General features: G+C 38.2%; 1 long non-coding RNA gene across 1 annotated transcript; it reads left to right on the plus strand.

The window, feature by feature from the left end:
- Positions 1-128: 128 nt before the first annotated feature.
- On the plus strand, positions 129-16,409 carry LOC309508109. Its single transcript, XR_014209382.1, has 3 exons — positions 129-185; positions 1,107-8,501; positions 8,582-16,409. It is a non-coding gene; the product is annotated as an uncharacterized lncRNA (long non-coding RNA).
- The last annotated feature ends 81 nt before the right edge of the window (positions 16,410-16,490 follow it).

The raw sequence follows: 16,490 nt of genomic DNA on the forward strand, positions 1-16,490 counted from the left end.
TGAAGCCTGAGAACGCATTGTAAAGTAGGGAGTCCTGGCTCCTCCTCTTCGCGGTGTTCCGCTGACGTAGATGCCCATATATGGTCTAAAAGCACTGTTTTTGTTTTCGGTATCTAAGCAATATGACGTGTAAGGGATTCCCTCACCCACAGAAAGAGACGAGAAGAGCTCGCGGTCAAGAATAGGTACGTTTACTATTGCTTCCACAAGATATTTTTAAGTGTTACATGGTTTTCACGGACAATATTTAGAAACGACACGGTTTGCACATATTTTGCCTAAAAATGCGTTATGTTTAACTGTTGCTTTATGTAATTTCTATGTCACTATATCAGCTCTAAATAAACAATTTTCTCTCCTAAATTATTTGACCTGTTTTCTCTCCTGCATTACTGGCCTAACATGCTTTATGTTTAACTGTAGCTTTATGTTATTTATATATCAGGTTTACATAAACCATTTTCTCTCCTAAATTATTTTACTATACACTGATTTAAATTACACTTAAAAAGTAGACATTAAAATATTAAAGAAAAGAGATCGGAACAGAATAATAAAACAAATTTAAAAACCTTGTTTCTGTTTAGAGCTATGAAAACTATACGCTGTACAAAACTTAAATTTTATAGTGTAATATCATATTCAATAGTCACAATAATTTGCCATGTCTACTCGATTTTAGTCAGTTTTTATTTTGCATGTTTTAACTTTCGCACAACATTTACTTAGTTGAATTAACAGTTGAACTTAAGTTTTTCAGTTTAATATTATTTATAGTGCATATATGTATATGTGTGCGTGTGTGTGTGTGTGTGTGTGTGTGTTTATATATACAGTAGGCCTATATATATATATATAGCCTACTGTAAAAAAAAAAAAGTTGCTGCCTTAAATTTTTAAGTACAGTCAACTTGAATGTTTAAGTCATTTCATCTTACATTACATTATACTGACTCAAAAAAGATGTGCATATGCATATGGCACACCTATATAAAACACCTGAGCAATCGTAAAGCTAATTTAAGAAGGCTATTTTGCTGAGGTAAGCAGGAGCACACGAGGGAAACCCTCTTTCAGCTGTTTTGACTCACTTGTAAACTTCTCAGCGACACGCCCCGCGGATTCCCCGATACACTGGATCTTCATTCGCTGCTAACAGTCTTGAGAACCGGTCGGTGCAGTGATTTACATTGCCTGTTTTCTGTTGTGGGTAAGTTTGGGAACTATATGCATCTATCTCTTTGTTATTATCATGTTATATAAATATGTTATAATTACAGTTGTTATATTCAATGACATTTTTTTTTTAAATCCTAATTTTAAGACAATTTCTTATGCTTAAAATGATAATGCACGGCGATCAGTGGGATCTGCAGGATTGCTCAGCAAACAAAGCGCTCATTATTATGGCTGATACCCTCGCCATTTACAAGAAGCATGTGTAGTACAAGTTCCAGGCCGGGCAGTGGGACGTAGTGACGGAAGTCATAGTGAGTGTCACATAGGCTACTGTCACATTTCACTTCATGTAGGAACAAAGGTGATTCATTGCTCTGTGTGTGCAGGGAAACGAGCGTGGCTTATTAGTAAGGTAACGCACTCAAATAAACGCGGTATAATAGGCAAGGTAAAACGGTGTACTACTAACCAATACCTTAGGCTATATCTCGACGGTGGGGAAGGAAAGGAAGGGTGGGGAAAACAACAATTAGTCAGCAGCTCTTGAGCGTCACCGGCGGAGAACGCCGTGTCCTGAACTAGACGTTATAACGACCGAACAAGAATGACTAATGCGGAGTAGGATACTTCAAACATTTTACCCAAATCCGTCAGATCCACGTTAAAACGTCAGAGGAATTATATGTGGGATGCTTAAAGATGACCTAGATAAGGAGACGCATCTAAAGCGTTACAACTGTGTGACAGGTGCTTTAGGTGGCCCACTGGTTAATGCAAATAACATGTTAGTTTGATAACTTGGAAAGTTTGAGACTTAGCTGTGACTGAGGTGAAAAGTCATCATTTATTTTAAATTACTCACCAAACCCTTTCCCCCGTTTTTCTGTGGACCACAGAATGTGATGTTAGACTGGATAACAGTCACCATTCATTTTTATTGTTGTGGAAGTGAATGCATTCTGGAAATGCTGGGTTGTCAGCTTGTCTATGCTGGGACAAATCCATATTTTACCGTTGAAACAACCCTGCATTTTTCCAGAATGCATTAACTTTCACTACAATAAAATTGAATGGTGACTGTTATCCTGTCTGACATTGTGGTGACTGAGGCTGACAGTCCCTTGTTTAACAAGCGAAATTAATTAATTAACACTAAAGTATTTTAGTTTAACAATCAAAAGAAATGCATACTGTGTTGGAACGACATCAGGAATTAGTACATTGTGACTTTTCATTTTGAGTGAACGGTCTCTTTAAATTCCGTTGATCTGCATTATAACATTTCCATTCCAGTCAAGAAATGTACAGACCAAGGGAAACAATACGATCATAATAATAAACAAACTCCTGTTAACCGTCTCACATTCTATGGTTTAATGCAAAACCAAGTAAACGGATTCTTTAAAGCAAACAATCCCGCGACGTTTACAACCAAACCTGCGTATGTATACAACGTCTCGTCGCCGAGGAAACGGCGTTCCCGCGCGTCTGACGCAAGGACGTCACGACGATTGGTACTTTTTTGTTTTTGCTGCGTAGCAACCGGTTTCCGCGGTAACCCTTAAAGGGGCGGCACAGTCAGTCACACACACAGTGGTTAAACTGTGAGAGTTTTGCCTGTGGGAAAGCGCGCTTTCAGTTGTGTGTGTGTGTGTGTTTACATTCTTGTGACTTTTACAAGATATTAAAAGACGCATAGTTACATGTTTTAGTTTATTATGAGTAGACCACACGTAGGCTTTTTTTAGTCGTCGTTTATTTTTGTAGTTAGTCCCATTAGCTTTAGCTAGCGTGCTAATCGTCCCGTATACATAACCGTGCAGCTGTTGCAGACGGATAGTAGCTGTTATGTTAGTAACAAAATTAATGATTTCCAAACCACGCTCGAGGCTACTCGAAATGTGTATAATCTGTTAGATAGTTAGTTGCCTGTTATAGTCCACAATAAGTCATACTTCTTGGATCTTTTACACAATTTTATGCCAACTAGTATGTTTATGTCTGTTGAGTAACTCTAGGTTTGCATAAACACAAAAGACTGTGGCTGGTGTCTATTTTACTTAGGCTTCTTTTAAGTAGTTGATATTCTATAAAACAACAAGCCACCGATATTAAATCAGGTTTAAGGTTTTTAGATCCAGTTATGCACAATAGTTACTTGCATTATTATTCTTAACTAAAAAAGAAACATAGTTTTTAAATAATTGAAACGTGTTGCTTACACAGCAGGAAATCCAGGTGTAACTGGTTTAATTCAATGTACAAACTATTGGCTGAATGTGGACAACTTGAACATAGTGTCATATTTTTTATTAAGACATTATTAATGTCCTCTTATTACTGTAATTAACTAAATTTATTATACAGCTTATTTAAAAAAGATTTAGCAGTTAATTGAAATGTAATGCACTCCTCTTTATACATCAAGCATTCTTTAATCTGTTATCAAAGTTATCTTTGATCTGTTATCCCCCCAAAATGCATGTTTGAGTTGTTTTAACTGAAAGCAACTTGGCCTGTCATATCTTAAAATATATCAGTGCCATTGTTTTGTCACAAGAAAGATGCACTTTTTTTTTTCTAAGGCAAGTTTATAAAAGCTACTTAAATATCCTAACTAAACTAAGGCCTAATCCTGGCTTAATCTAAGTCATGTCTGTGAAACCAGGCCTACATGTTATAAGGTTCTGATTTTTTAAAATACAGAGTAGATTTGGTTGCTATTGTACGAGGAAATTGTTTCATGTTTTACAGGATACATAATTGCATCTAATTATCCACAATCAATAGCAAAGAAATAGTGCAATTCATTTGGAAATTAAATAGAAATAACAAGATTTAAAAAAAAAAATTCAATAAATCATGCCATTAGAGCCCAGAATCACCATTGGTGCATTAAAAGTGTGACATAGACAGGGTTCTTGACAGCGTTTTAAAGATGTGACAGCAATGGCATGAAACAGTAAAATTAATTATGCAAATGTTATAAAAGGTAATGATCATATATAGGCCTACATCAAGTTATGAAATTCTTACTTAACTGTTGTATTTTGTGTATAATGTTTACAGTTGTCTTTATGCCGATACTACAATAAAGTTGTTTTTAAAATACTCAACTAGTAAAACTCTGTACATACTTAGTTTTCAATGCTATGCCTTATGTATTCAACACATGTCAGTGCATGGATCCCCAGCACGACTGAACATCACTGATTTAAGAGGTGCGGACTCTGCAGTAAATCAACTGGACAAACCGACAAAACCAGAAAGTGGATGAACTACAACAGAATATTAATTAAAAATTCAGTTAATGCATTGACAGTCTAGCTGTTCCAAAGACAGAAGCTGTGGTGTGAAGTACAAAAAATAACTCAGAATTGATTGACACTGCAAGTCATTAAAGCTCTAGTAAAAGACTGTGATGATATGGAAGTGTAAAAAAATCTCGATCTCTAGAACAGGACTAAAACAGGCAGCCTAACATTTAGTGTGTTCTATACATATGTGTATAAGGTTATTTTTACATTTGTTTAATTGTTTTAATGTTCATTTTTTTATTAATACTTTATAATATTTTGAATGCTTTTTAATATATAAATAGCTTGTGCACCTATGCTATATTAGAAGTTTGCTCCTTTTTTTAAGTTTTTATTAAACGTATCAGCGGTTTTAAACATGCTGAAATACAAATGTATGTCTCTCTTAGTTAATTAAGCTAACCCAAGAGATACAAGCATGTCATTTAGCGTGCAAATCATCCTGTAATCACAAACTCGCATGCACAAAGAGTTAACTCAGGCGATCGGCACGTGTTTTGTTGTTTCTATACGTGACTACAGTTGCTGCAGTTTGTGAGTTACTGGCAGAACAATGAATAGGAAAATATGTTTATTTGCATTTCAGTTCAAACAGCCAAACTGCGCTCCCGGGTCTTGGGTGTTCTCATGCATTCATTTGGCTTTATGCAAAAAAAAAGCTTAGTTGTCCTCTTTTGCCACTACTTGAGAGCCATATTGTCTGCCTTGTTTTTTTTAATTAACCCTTGCCATCTTGCTCCAAAAAAAAAAAAAAGTTCCATAATGCAGGGGAGGGCCGTGTGTTTTGTTTTCTCTCTCTGTTTTTCTCTCTCTGTTCTTTGTACAACTTGAACCCCTGCATCAATCACGAGAGTGTCTTGTTTCCTGGAGAGGCGGGACATGTTTGCCTGGTTCCCTGCCCAAAATATTTGTAACCAGGCAACAGCAAGGCCCATCCCACAATAGCTCTGTGTTGTTGACACCCATCTTGGCATCCTCACCCTAACAGCGTTGCATAACCTCTTTCTCTAACTTCCAAATGAGCCGAAACGGTCTCATAATACTCGAAGAAAACTGCACAACAGTGTGTCATTGCATTTTATACATCTGTGGTTATTGCCCTGGACCTTCGTTTACTTTCTGGGTTTAAACGACTGTGTTTGCACAGACGGACGGAGTTGCAGAGAACCGGAACATCTGCAGCTGAACTGAAACTGACTGTCTGCTGCTGTATCCTCCATTAACACAGGCTTCCCTGCGGACATGTTGTGAAGTTAAGAAAACAATACTTGCATTAAAGCATAAAGTACAGTGAGTGCAATGCTAATGTGTAAGGAAATAGTCTCTGTTGTGAAGATGAGCTTAAATCTTAAAATCTCCCTACTGAAAAATCATTGTAAACCACCATGGCTGGTTTTAGAGCAGTGGTTCTCAACCTTTTTGACCCACAAGGACCTTTTTCACATTTCCGGGGTTCCCAGAAGCGGAAGTCGTCGTAGTTGGGTAAACTTCTATAATGGTGAGATTTCCCATTTGCTCCAATAGCAATGGATAAAATGCATGATAGCTTTTCCACGACTTTCCAAAAGAGGGAATAAATATCGAGAGATTGTTCAGTCAGAAGAGAGAATTATGAGAAATTTGCTGTCACTCTATTAGCCATCGTATTATAAACACGCAGTGTGTGTTAATTTTTTTATACCAAACACAAAGCGTTATAAATGGATACTAAATGTATTATGAAAATGTGAAAAACTTGGATTTGTGATGCTGATAACTGTGGAAATGCACAGTCTGTGAAAAGGGTCAACAATAATAGTAATAGTTTTGTTTTCCTTTTGTTTTATTTTTATTTAAAGACACTATGGCCTGGTTTTACAGACAGGGTTTAGATTAAGACAAGATTCGGCCTCAGTTCAATTAGGACATTTAAGTGGCTTTTTATAAAACTGACTTTAAAAATTACTGATGTGCATCTCAAGACAAAACAATGACTCTAACATAATAAGTTGCTTTCAGTTAAAACAACTCAAACATGCATTTTAGTCTGAGACTAGTTTAAGCATTGTCTGTGAAACCAAGTATCCATAGAAACTAACTTAATAATTATAATTAAAATAAGTTTCAGAATTCCAGAAGTTTTAAAAGCGGAATGTTCATATGAGGGTTTTTAAAAAATATTTTTTTTAAATTTTAATTTAAATTGCATCACAATTTATGCTCTGTAAAATATTTTAGAACTTAAAATGTATATAATCCTGGTTCTTCAAAAAAAACATTTGTTTAGGGTGTGAATTAGATCTTGATTTTTTTATCTTATGCCCCGCTTTAAAGTTTGATGAGGTCACCAAGTGTGTTTGGAGGGGTTTGTACTCTGATCTAACACTAAATCTAAATCTAAACCAGCTCAATTTAGGCTGGTTTATTTTCAAGTTGTACCTTACCATGTGGGAACTTCGGTAATCACTGATCTTTCACATTTTTTAACATATGTTAAACATTTGGGGAAGTTGTCCCGTTTCCAGATTGGATTCTTTTGGATATCTACATATTATAACATATTATCTTTATCCATCACACCCCATAAAGAAACGAGTCTCCTTTTTTTCTCCCTTTGCTTCTGTCTGGTAAATGGGGAAACTCTCAGTCGTGTCTGGAAACATCTGGAGGGGCAGACAGCATGAGGTCATTGCTCTACCTCCCCTGTGTTCTCATCGTCCGGGTTCGCCACGCGTGTACGTCTGTCTGCTCCCAAAGAATGCGAGAGAGAAGCTGCGGAATTTAGAGTCACGTGATTCGCTCCCCTGCATCTATGTGCTTTTTTCCCCCTGATAACTTGTTTAGACAAACTGGACTTTAAAGGAATAGTTCACTTAAAAAAAGAAAATTCTGTCATCATTTACTCACCCTCAAGTTGTTTCAAACCTGTAGGAATTTCTTTCTTCTGCTGAACACAAAGAAAGATATTTTGAAGAATTGTCAGTTGATGGACCACATTGACTTCCATAGTATTATTTTCCTACTATGGAAGTCAATGGGGTCCATCAACTGTCTGGAAGCAGAAGAAAGCAATTCATACAGGTTTGAAACAACTTGAGGGTGAGTAAATGATAAAAGAATGTTCATTTTTAAGTGAACTATCCTCTTTAAGTTGTTGCTTTAACAAATCCCATGTAGCTGAGGGCACAACATAAGGAAATACTGTATTGGCCTACTGTTCTGTATTGGCATCTATGGTTCCATGAAGAACTTTTCACATCCACTTTCCATTGCACAAAAGGTTCTTTAGATTATTAAAATTAAGAAAACAAGGGTTCTTTTAGGAACTGTTCTCTGAAAGCTTATTTGGGGAACACAACATGGTTCTTCTATATGGCATCGCCGTTAAAACCCAGTTTTGGAACCCTAATAGTTCTTCATAAACATCCTAAAGGTATAACAGCGTGGTCTGGTCTGAGTGACCCTGACCAACACAATCAAATATTTTTGATTGCCCAATATTAGACCGCAGAGCAGTGACGGGAGTTATGTGATTCTCCATTACATTCACAACTTCCCGTCAGGATTCCCGTCTGAGTGTTCGAGGAAACCGTAAAGGAAAAGGAAACTGCGTGCTGTCTTTGATAATCCCGCGGCACGATGGAACTTTTTTCCGCATTCAGAACAAATCAGACCTCTGGAATGTGTTTTAGGAAATAAACACTGATAAGTGCTTGAACAGAACCGTTTTTTAAAATAAATAAAAAGTTAAATCTGACGTGAACGTCACGCCGTAATTTAAATTAAACGTCGCCAATTGTCTGTCTAAATCCAGCTATCACTGTCATTCCATTGTGTAGAAGAACATGAATTGCCATTTTGTTCAATGCAAGACTGTGCAATCCGGCGGCCTCAAGCATTACAGAAATGCAATCAGTGGGTTTAGTATTCAGCAGCGTAGTGTGACTCAGACAGCGTAAACCTCAAGCGCGTCAAACATAGCCTACTTTCAGCAGGCCGCATGCCAGACAGAGAGACACAGCGCTGGTTTAGAGAGAGAGAGAGAGAGAGAGAGAGAGAGAGAGAGAGAGAGAGAGAGAGAGAGAGAGAGAGAGAGAGAGAGAGAGAGAGAGAGAGAGAGAGAGAGAGAGATTGTATCCTTTCTCTTCCACCTCTGTGCATATCCATCAGTCTCCAGCAATTCTTTCTCTCAACCCCCACATTCTCTCCTGCTCTTCGCATCCGTCTCCCCCACTCCTCCAATGCTTATGCAACAGTTGCCCTATTTTAATGCGGGAGGTTGTGAGGGAAGAGAGATGGAAAGAGCAGGTGGGAGGCAATGATGGAGAAAGGAGGAAGGGGGGTCCAGGAGTGCTGTCTGAGAGCTCTGCAAACGTCAGGTGAACGACAAACTGTCCCTTTCTGACTCCCCCGACCGCCCCCCTCCCCCTCACCGCTCACCCGCAGTCGAGTCTAGACAAGCCTCGTTCTCAGAAACACTCGCGAGAGATTGTTGTGGGACTCCAAATAAAAATGTTACAAAAAGGTTACTTTGAACTCGTATTTTAATGAATGTCACTTAGGACTATGCTTGACAAAACTGGAAGGGAAAAATATTCAGTTTTAAATAGTTACATACTAATAAACATTCATGCATCAGCTGTGGTAAACGGAAGTATGTTCACGTGAGAACCAATGAGATTCATTCTCGTGTTACGCAGCACGTTTGAGCCTCAGCAAGAGTTTGTTCTCTTGCATCAAGCAGGTTCATTTGAGCTTCCGCTTATCAATGTTTATATGTGAATAAAAGCCTAAATTCAATCTGTTCATCATATAAAGCGATTGAGTCTCTTCAGAAAATTTGGACTAAACCTCATATGGATTAGTTTTGAAATCTCTTTATGAACTTTTTGAAGAGTCAAAGTGGAAGTTGTGTATCTGTCAATGGAGGGACAGAAAGCTCTCAGATTTCATCAAAAAGATCTTCATTTGTGTTCTGAGTAAGAATGAAAGTCTTACAGGTTTGGAACAATATGAGGGTGTGTAATTAATGACAGAATTTAAATTTTTGGGTGAACTATCTCTTTAAATGAAAAAACTTTAAGACTATGGGAGGAAAAACAGACTTAAGAAACAGTCATATTTACCATTGCTCTGTGAAATTTTACAAAATCCAGTCATTCCAATAGGAATCCGTCCAATCGGGAGTTTAGCGTATAGGGCAAAACATTTCCTTCACAAATTTCACTCATGGTCAAGTTGGTCATGTCAAATTGCCACGTTGACCAACAGAAATATGATTAGTTTGAAACAAAGTGATTTTGATGTGAGAAGTGCTTCATACATCTCTTGTCAATGGACCATTTTTTGCCTGTGAAAATTCACTAATGTGACTGCACCTTTAAAAGGATAGTTTACCCCCAAATCAAATCATTACTCCTGTATGTCTTGGTGTTTTTTTTAATACAATAAAAGTAAATTGGGTGGTCCAGCATTCTTCATAATATCCTCTTTTGTGTTCGTAAAGGTTCGGAACGATATGAGGATGAATAAATGGCAGAATTTTCATTTTTTGGATAAACCTCTCCCTCTAAGTAAGTAGCTTCCTCTCCTTTGAAGAAACACTCAAGCTTGTTTGTCTATCAAAATCTTAGTATCATCACAAATGTCACCAAGAAGTGAAACACACCCTCATTTGAATTTCATTACTGTAGAGTGTGTGTTTGCATCTCCTGTGCATTTTGATGCAAAATCTGTGTTTGATATTTTAGAACTGCATATCATTTTGGTTTCTGTGCTCTGATTGGCTCAGACTTGTGCTGGGAGAAGAAAAGAGCGTGGTGTTGTCTTGAAAACAAGAGGGGTGCGAGTGAGATGAGTGAACAGCACTGTGCAGAAAACCACCTCTGGCATCTTTATACAGTATATATAAGTCAAATATTTCTGTTTTATAGGTTTATAAACTAATATCAAAATCAGGCAAAGAGCCTTCATCTATATGAATTATATTTAAAAATATGTTGAAAATAATTGTAATATTATTAATAATATTATAATTAAATATAAGGGGAAAATCTTGTATATGAGTTTGTCAGTAAATCTGTATATGATATAATCTTGGAATTTTAAAAAGTCTGAATTGTGAGATATAAACTTGCAAGTACGAGAAAAAATTACATTTTAAATTACATTTTGAGTTATATCTCACAAATCTGAATTTTCTGTTGCAGCTCCTCTCTTCCCAGTCTGTCAGTAACACTGTTCAGTTCCTGTCTCTATGAAGCCCCTCCTTCTGAAAAGCACAATGTGCTCTGATTGGTCAGCTGGACCAGTGTTTTGTGATTGGTCAACCACTTTGAGCTGGGAAATGTCCCTTACTATAACCATGAGTTTTAACACACTACTAACTCACTCACCCAGGCATCGTCCACCCTTATTTGGGAATGCTTTGGGCAGAAATGTTTTGACGTTTTTGTTGCCGGAAGAAAACTCAAGACTACCCTGGGTTTTCAGTGTGCACTGATATAGAGAATGACTCCCTTTGGTGTGACTTTGAGCTTTGAAACTTCGCAGACCTTTTTTCTTGCTCAAACAGCAACACACTAAATAAAGTTGAACGTAAAAAAAGCATAGTATGACCCATTTAATTTGACACAAATGAAAACGAGGTTGAGGGGTACACAACACTATGACATATTAAACAAACCGAACACGTGTCCCTTTCAGCCCTGTTTTTATTAGCTTCAGATTAAATATGGCCTTTACTCTAACAAAGGTCCATAGAGTAGTGATGAGCTGAATCCCACTCATTCAGGTGAATTTGGCCTGTCTCTGACTAGAGCAGTGGTTCCCAAGTAATTCTAATCTAAAATAAAATGCTAAAAATACACGTCAAGTCAAGTCACCTTCATTATTTAACAATATAGATTGTTTCAAAGCAGCTTTACAGTGGAAATTAAAGTAACAGAGATTGTTTTGGCTTTATAGAATAAAGTTATTATCCAGCTAAAGTTAGTTTGATTGATTCACTTCCGTCGCAACAGTTATTAACTTAGGGGCCGCTAACACGACACCGTTCTAACAGAAAACCCTGAAGTTCTCTCTGCGCAAACTTTAAAAACGCATGAATGCATATTACGTGTTTAGTCTATAGGTATGCGCGTTTGAATATACTGTATATATGCACAGGCGTGTAGTCCTTCTTTACAAACCAACCCTCAACAAACTACTTGTCTGGCCTTAAAATTTATAATAAAATAATTTTTACACATCACATCAAGCACATACACATTGATGTCAAGCAATTGATGTCAAGCAATTTCTCTAAATAACGTTGCCTGGCGTTGTTATTTAGTCTCTCCCGATACAGCCTCTTTTTCCTTTCGCTCCCTCCTTCTCCATTTATTCCCGAGAAACTGTGTCGTATCGCAAAATGCGAACAAATACCAAGCTGCTCTCTCTGTCGCTATTTCTCTCTGTCGAAGTAACCATGGCAACGGATAGCGTATCCTCCTAATATGGCGGCGCCTTCCCGAAATGCAACGCGGCGTGAAAACATTGTGACGTAACTCCTCATTATCTATAGCTACGTTAAAGATACAATATGTAATTTTTTATGTACATTTGCTCACCTATGTAAGAGCTCTGTCAAGTCGAAGTTAGTTGCAGACGTGGAGCTCTCGGCATCTCGAAAACGCCACGCTGATATTGATCCTTGCTTTAGTTCTCCTTTTTTCCCAAGATCCATAATGTTTGAACGAAACAACAACAACAGCGTGAGCGTGCCGCTAAACATAACGCTGTTGTCCACGTCTGTCGCCATGGTTACTATGGCAGTACAAGCGGAAACCAGGGATAACGCGGATATTACGTCAGTGACAGGCGACAAGTGAACAGGGATTCCGGGACGGCCAATTATTTAAAATTGGAATTTCTCTGAAATTAAAAATCTTTGGGAACTTTTGGGATATTGTAAGTACACAACTGCAGGAAAAATATCACACTGTGCAAGTGATTTTGGGATATTTTATTATAAAATTCTTACATATTGTACCTTTAAATGTCCCGAACTGTTTTTAGCATATGGAGAGAGATCACCTAATCTTACATTTTAATCAGGCAAAAGTGATTTTGGAGATAACAGCTGAGTGAATCACAAATTAAGGTCGAGATGAAATTTAAAGCGTCTGTCAGATAGAAATAGCTAGCTTCGTAGGGTAACACAAATTGAAGAGTTTTCAGTTTCTTTAGTTCTAAGACACAAGCCTGGAGATGTTTACTGATGGCCCAAGGCATTATGGTTGTAGAAGGTTGACATTTAATGCCGGAAGATTCATTCCTCAGAGATTTGAAGCTTCTTTGAGTGCCTGGTTCAGACAAAGCATTCAGACTTGTGAAATAGACTGTAATCGGGCATATGCATGTAGCCTAAATAATTGAGCAATTTAGGCAAAACTGCACTTTTCTCATTATACTGAACTAAAGGCACTTCAGTCTTTAATTATATAGCATTAACGTACCTTTACCAGTGCAATTATGAGCAATTATCGTAGTTGTTATTCGATAAATACAGATGTAAGTTAGCAATTAGAACAGGGCTGAGAAAAGAAATCTACCTGCTGATTATCAGCCTATTACTTTGATATCATATTACTCTTTTCCTCCTGCACATGCAACCTCACTGCAGTGGGCGCACAAATACCAACACCATCCTGCCAATTTATCGGCATGTATTTTTAAAACATGCATAAAAAAGTATAAAGTTCACCCCAGTTTCATTAATGCGTCAGCCCCTAATGAGTTGACGTAAACGTGAACACATTTAACAAAGTAGTCAGTGTGGGGGCAAACAGTCAAATGCAGTTTGAGTGACGCATTAGTCAATGTGTGATGCACTCACACCCAAAGAGTTGACATTTTACCCATATTGTTGTTGTTCATAGGCACTGACTCCCAAACGCTCACTTCATTTACTTAGCGTGAAAACGTCCGTTTGACTGATACATATTCTCAGGGTGATGAAGCTCAAGAGACAGCCTGAAATGACACAATTGCGTCATATTCAAATATTTCAGGTAAATATCTATAAATACATCCAGTGACATCAATTTCAGTAGTATTGTGTTCTCCAGCCAGGTCTAAATATGCATCTTGGCAGTCAACTTGAAGAAGGCACCTTCCTTACGGAGCTTCCACTCTGGAAAACGCTCCCACACACGCTACAACTCTGGAGCTATTCCTGTCGCCACCCCCATACAACTGTACCAAATTACCAAGTGTCGGCAAGAAATAGAGGCAAAACATGTCACTGCTGCGCACCAATGGGATCAATGGGGGAATGAAGCGAGGGGGTGACGGAGAAAAGAATGATAACATGAGCACAGATGGAGGGAGGTGGAGAAAAGGTTGGAGGAATCAGTCACACAGACACATGTTCGGCAAGCTGCTGTGCCACTTTCCTCCTTACTAATTAGATTCAATCAAAGTAAATGTTCTGCCAGATACTCCGATGCTAATTCTTTTGGTTATTTTAGTCCTTTCTCAGAAAACCCCCATACAGAATTTGATATTTACGGCCATCTGTCATCTTGGCCTGTACATATTCATGTAGGCAAACTTTTTAATAGGTATTTCTAAACAAGTCAGCTTTATCTGATTAGAACGCAAATCTTGGTTTAAAACATCAGTCATTGCGTCAGAGACAGATTTCACATCTCAGTTAAAGGGAGAATCTTTGTTCTAAAATTATAATAATTAGTATTAATGTTATTATTAAATACTGCTGAATTTTTCAAATGGTCAACGAATGAATATTTCTTCAAAACTTTTAAAGTCAAATGCAATATTTGTACGGAAGCCACTGTGTCTGTGTGAATAACCTTGATCTGCAGTGTCGTTGGCAGACGCTCATTCTGTCCACAGGAAAACACTAACCTTTTAATGCTTCTATTTTAGTGCAGATCACTCTGATAAAACATTGCGACTGCTTTAAAATGGTGTGTATTTGGTGGCATGGGCACGTCTTTTGCAGTTTTATAGTGTGGAATTCAGTGATTTTATTCTTACATTGAGGATAAGTGACATTCATGGGTTAGATATTTGATTCGAGTCTTAGTTTTTCATTGGCAGACAGAACATATAAATATATATTTATTATTTAAATGCAAGAATGTGTCCTATAGTAGATGCCGTAACTACACTATTTGGGCCACAAAAGCAACTTTTAGCTAGCCTGGGAAAACCCAGACAACTTCCGGCAAATTTAGATTTGCTCTGCAAGTAGTCTGGCAAAGAGCTCATTCAAGGCCATTTCTAATCCCTCGAAATCGCGGCACCAATCAGAAACGTTGAGGCGGGCTTTACACGATGACGATCGCTCTGATTGGTTTTAGGTCTATCCAATTGCGCCCAGAGGCATTTGAGCGATGTCCGTTGGTGAAGCACAGCAACTTTTAAATGCATTATTATATTAAAATTGCAAACACATGAGGACAGTCTCCATGAAAGACCCACTGGCAGATGAACGTGCTTCTACATTTCTCTCCGAAACGGTAGGAAATGAAATTAGATTTAATAGAGGATTTTAACTGTGACAAGATGATTGACAGGGCAGTTTAAGTGACAGATCCATCCGATAAAGATGACGAAGTAGTATGTCCCAAAGCTTGCCTACTTTTTTGCTACACATTCAAAAGTAAAAACCTTTTCTTCACAAAAAGAGTACATACTTTTATGGCGTAGTGTAACTTAGGCGAATTGGGACGCAGCATATGGCTTTACACGATGGCGATCGCTCTGATTGGTTTTAGGTCTATCCAATTGCGCCCAGAGGCATTTGAGCGACGTCCGTTGGTGACGCCCCTTTGGAAATGAGTTATTAATGAAGCTTTGCCAGACCATAACTCAGTTACTACTGAGAATGGTCTGGTTTTAACCAGGCTAACTTTTAGCTACATTTTCATCCAAAGTTGCTAAATTAACTTATGCGCAAAAGTGGAATATCACAAAAAACATTGGCGAATAGAGCACCATTTCCATACAGTTTTTTATGCACATTCTTTTAATTTATGTGCATCTTGGGGTTTCCATCCAGTGTAATTTTATGTGATATCCCAAAAATGCAAATAAAAATAGGTGGATGGAAACAGTATTTAAAATTAGGTGAGTTGTATATGCCCAATATTTCATTCTAGGGAATGTTTTACCAGTGCCTAATGCTGATTTTCACATCCGAGTTCAGGATTTGGGATTGTTAGCGTTCTTATGTCGCCATCCGCCAATCAACTCTAGAGTAATCAGTCACATGGCATTTGCAACTCAAGTGATTGGTCCAAAAAACCAAGTAGCCGAAATGAGCGTCCATGAGCAAAGATGGCCGATTTCAAAACGCATTAGGTCAACAATAATGGATAACTTTCTCCAGATATTATTAAAAAGTTATTCCTCACAGACAGACAGAGAGCAGGACGGGCAGACAGGGATAACCGAGTCAAGAGTAGCTTTTAGAAAAGCCAATACACGAAGGGATTATGCCCTAAAAAGTACAAGATGTAACTGGCAAAGTATGGAAGAGGAAGTGATCAAGAGAGCAATGACAGACATGTGTGGACTGTTGCTGGGGGCAACCTCTGTTCGGTCACCTTACGACAGGGAGGAAGCATTGTGTGAGGTTTCTATTAATAGGAGCAGCGGGAGAGAGGACAAGAGCGTACGAGTGTGTGTGTGTGTGAGCATGAGCATACGCGCATGTGTGAGCAAGCGAGCGAGCGCAAGGTACGCGAGGAGGAGGAAGCAGATAGTGAGAATGAGACAGTTACTAGAGAGAGAGCTGGAGGGAGGGATGCAGGGAGAGCGTAGCGGAGGAGGGAGCGATGGCGTGATGACGCTGTGCGTGGCGTCAGAGCGATAAGAATAGAGCCGGTGCGTGCAGGGCTGCTGAGACATCGCTTTTAATACCCACAGCTACTATCTCGCTCTCTGAACAATGTGTGTGTGTGAGAGAGTGTGTGTGTGTGTGTGTGTGTGGAGGTGTAGGTA

Source organism: Leuciscus leuciscus (assembly GCF_965113295.1).
Source record: "Leuciscus leuciscus genome assembly, chromosome: 10".
Lineage (NCBI taxonomy): Eukaryota > Metazoa > Chordata > Actinopteri > Cypriniformes > Leuciscidae > Leuciscus > Leuciscus leuciscus.